Genomic DNA, 4652 nt, shown 5'->3' on the forward strand with positions numbered 1-4652 from the left:
GTGGTTTTACAATCGCAATATTTTTCCAAAAACATCTTTTATTTTCTAGAATGTCCTATCCATAATGTTATCCACAATGTACTTTTCGGTTTCACCACAGAAGCATATATGGGATTTAGAGCGAATCTATAGATTCGAAGGGGCTGGGCCGAAGCTGCTTGCTGGAATCGGGAAATAAATAAATACAATTTGAAATGAAGAAGCGGACAATTTACAAGATCGTAATACCCGTAGTCCTCAGTTAATAACTGCCCTGTTTAGTGATGACTACACTGTTGGAAAAGATAGCTTTATAATCCAGTCCTCAGACTTAATGACCGTGGCAGCGTCACAGTATCAGAGAAATTGGCAATAAAATTGGCAATAAAATACAATTCGCCCTTATGTGAAGTTGTGGTTAACAACCTGCCGTGTTTTCTATTTGATGTCCGGGACAGTCACTTAATGACCACTCATCAACGGAGGTGCCGATCCCAATTGCGGTCGTTGAGTGAGGACTACCTATGCCGTGGTTTGAAAGCAGTCCAAAAACCGATCTAAAAAAGCACTCCAAAAGTTGGAAAATACTTGATTTTAAGGCTATGCCTGCTGGATGGAGGACAACGGGACATGAGAAAAACCCTGCACTAACTGAAATTACTTACTGCCATTGAGCTACCAATTTAGTCCACCCTCCCTTACCATTATATACCCAAAATGCTCTGCCTCCCCTTGCTTTCTGAAAGGATGAAGGCAGGGGTGGGATTCAGCCGGTTCGGACTGATTTGAGCGAACCGGATGCTAATTTTATGTAGCTGCAAAGACTGGATGGCCCACCCCATTCCTCCCCTTCCAGGAGTCTCCATGCGGCCCATTTTGGATGCCAGGTAAGTGCAGCGCCCGCGTGGAGGCTCTGGGAGGGGGGGAAACAGGCCTCCCAGAAGTTCTGGAAATCTGGAAACGGGCCCATTTCTGGCCTCCAGAGGGCCTCCGGAGCCCAGGGGAGGCATTTTTCACCCTCCCGGAGGTTCAGGAAAAGCCTCAAGAGCCTGGGGAGGGCAAAAAACAGGCCTCCCACTGTGGTGCAGGAGGCCGAGAAGGCCATGCCCACCCAGCAATCAGGCAAAGAACCAGTTGCTAAAATTTTTGAATCCCACCCCTGGATGAAGGCTCCTTAGACATAACCTAGGAGAGGGCAATGGTGATTGAGTGACCCACAGTTAGTCCTTGCGTTATGATCAGTACTGTTAATGACAGCATTGAGTGCAGGGGACTTAAAACTGGTCTTCTAATGCAGGGGCCCCCAACCTGTGGGCCACGGCCCACTACCGGGCTGCGGCCTAATCGCCACTAGGCAGCATGAGTGGCCAGCCGGTGTGCCCCACGTCTGCATGCATGCACGGCCCCACTTGCACCAGTCAAACCCTGTTTTCGGCCAAAGAGGTTATAGAAAAAATGCTTTTAAAAATAAAAAAAAAAGCCTCTGATGATTGCGTGGCTCAGCTGGGCAATGGGGTGGGGGGCAGGGATTTTTGCTACCGGTTCTCCGAACCACCTGCCTCCATCACTACCAGATCAGGCAATCCGGTTCGAACCGGAAGCATTTCACCCCTGCCTGATGGGCAGGTGGGTGAAGAACCAGTGGGAAGAACACTCGATTTCCTGCTGTCTTCCCCATTGACTGCTTGCAGGAAGACAGAGGGGCAGGTTGCAAAACTGCAGGATCACATAATTACAGGACGATCGCATAACTAGAGGACGATCACACAACTACAGGACGCTACAACCATTGTAATTTTGAGCCAATTGCCAAATGCCCTGTCAAGAGTTTGTTGCAGCACACATGATCAGACACAATTAAATGAACTTCACCAGGATTCAAATTACGTAAGAAACTTCTTTATATACAATACCAAACAGAAGAATTCAGCATACAATATCAGGAACGCAGAAGCAATACTCACAGAAGCAAGTCATTACAGAGTAGAGAGATACAGAGCAGTGGTGGGTTTCAATTTTTTTTACTACCGGTTCTGTGGGCGTGGCTTGGTGGGCGTGGCAGGGGAAGGATACTGTAAAATCTCCATTCCCTCCCTACTCCAGGGGAAGGTTACTGCAAAATCCCCATTTCCTCCCAATCAGCTGGGATTTAGGCAGAGAATAGATGGGGGCAGGGCCGTTCAGAATTTTTACTACCGGTTCTCCGAACTACTCAAAATTTCCGCTACGGGTTCTCCAGAACTGGTCAGAACCTGCTGAAACCCACCTCTGATACAGAGGCTAATATATTGTACATTAGAGGCCAAACCAACTCTTATATATATTTCAGCTAGTCCAGACTTCAAACTGTCTCTTATGGCCCCATACAAACAAATACTATGTTTCAGTTTCCAAACAGCCCTCATTGGCTGACCTGTTGCTATGCCCTATTCCAGTTCATGAATATACTATGACATGCCCGAATTTCAATTCCTTGATCATGGGGACACTGACGGCCGCAACTTTGAGGACCGTTTTTAAGTCCCCTTTCGTCAGCACTGTCATCACAGTCACTGAACGAGTGTTGTCACCCAAGGACAATCTCTCTCACCCAATCCAAGGTACAATATGGGTAATCCTCGATTTACGATCACAATTGAGGCGAAAGTTATTAAGCGAGTTTTGCCCTGTTTTATGACCTTTCTTGTCAAGTAACTGTTGCAGTTGTTAAGTGAGTTATATGGTTGTTAAGGCAATCCGGCTTCCCCATTGACTTTGCTCGTCGGGAGGTCGCAAAAGGGGAACACATGACCCTGGGACACTGCAAACCGTCATAAATACGAACATGTTGCCAAGGGTCAGAATTTTGATCCCGTGACTGTGGGGATGCTACAACGATCATAAGTGTGATAAACGGTCATAAATCATTTTCTTCCAGGGCCATTGTCTCTTCGAGCGGTCACTAAACAGATGGTTGTAAATCGAGGACTACCTGTAACTGGTCCCAATTCGGATTATACTTGTAAACCAACAGCAATGGGATTCTGCATTAAGATGGACAGCCAGATTTTCTCCTTATCTATCTTAGTAAGGAAGACATTGAGGAATACCCATATCTGAAAGTGGAAAACTTTTCCCCAGTCTGGAACCCTCATCGAGGGTTCTATCCAGCATTACTAAGGAAAGGGCACCACCAGGTGCTCCACTAAGCAAGGACGACTTAGCAATAAGAGAGGGCTGGCCGGCCAAATCTGAACTCCAGGGACGTTTGTGTGGACCAAGGAGGATTCAGAACATTCTGCACAAAATAATTAAAAAATACTGTACATATAATACTAACATGGTCCTTTAATTTAATGGCATAGAACAGAGTCTCTCAAACTCAGCAAGGTGGATGGAAGGATGAGTAAATACAGTAGTGGCCAAAATTGTGGAATTTTTGAGGTTTGATGGCTAATAACACCATATATATATGTGTGTGTGTGTGTGTGTGTGTGTGTGTGTGTGTGTGTGTGTGTATGTATATGTATATGTGTATATATATGTATGTATGTGTATATATATATATAGGTTTTCTCCCGCATAAAATTGGAGGTTTCTTGGCAACGAGACTTCATCAAAACGTTGCCAAGAAACCTCCAATTTTACGCGGGAGAAAACCCGAATAACCAAAGATAGATAGATATATATATACACAAAAAATTAAAATCTCTGGTGCTTTCCCGCGTCATTGTAAATAAGTTGGTTAAAATATTTAAAATCCTGATTAAAATCCCAGCTTAAAATCTTCTAAAAATCCTTACAGAGCACTCTGCAAGGTCCTTTAAAACCTCAGCTAAAATCTGCTATATATGGAGTTATATAATATATATATAATATATATATATTGGAGTTTCAATAAAATCCTATTCCACTGCTGGAATGTCCTGGGAATAGCCAAGACCTTCTTAACCCAATTGAAAATCTATGGAGCCAACTAAAGAAACTTGTTAGTCAGAAGCGACCCAGCAATAAACCCCAGTTAATAGAAGCAATCATTCAATCTTGGTTTTGCATGCTAACAGCTGCAGAACTCAAAGACTTGGTTCACTCCATGGGAAGACGTTGTAAGGCCGTCATTCATGCTAAAGGTTACCCAACTAAGTACTAACTGACATGGGGATCATTTTTGTATATCACGTTTTCTTTATGGTGATCATTTTTGTCTATCTTGTTTTTTTATGTGTTTCACTTTTCTTCTTTATACGGTAACTGCTATTCTAATAGCAAATCCTTCATAAAAGCGATTGCATTACATTCTTGATTAAATTATCTTTCCATTCATATATAATTTTATATGTACTACTACTCCAAAAAAAAGTGGTGTTATTAGCTAGTTTTAGAAAATACACTTTTCCCAAAAGGTCTCCACAATTTTGGCCACTAATGTAGACTTAAATAATTGTCAATAAACAGGCTTTATCTAGCTCAAGGGGCATGGGGAAAAAATAATAATAGAAAAACAGATTATTGGTGCATAAATTTTAAGTCAACAAACTTTCATGTGTTGCAAATCTTTGATAATAGGCAATGATTTATACCTGGGGTGTCCAACCTTAGCAACTTTAAGACCTGTTCGCTGGCTGGGGAATTCTGGGAATTGAAGTCCAGAGGTCTTAAGGATGCCATGATTGGACACTCTTGATTTATAGGGT

This window comes from Pantherophis guttatus, chromosome 1 (assembly GCF_059756535.1).
Source record: "Pantherophis guttatus breed Tessera chromosome 1, ASM5975653v1, whole genome shotgun sequence".
NCBI lineage: Eukaryota > Metazoa > Chordata > Lepidosauria > Squamata > Colubridae > Pantherophis > Pantherophis guttatus.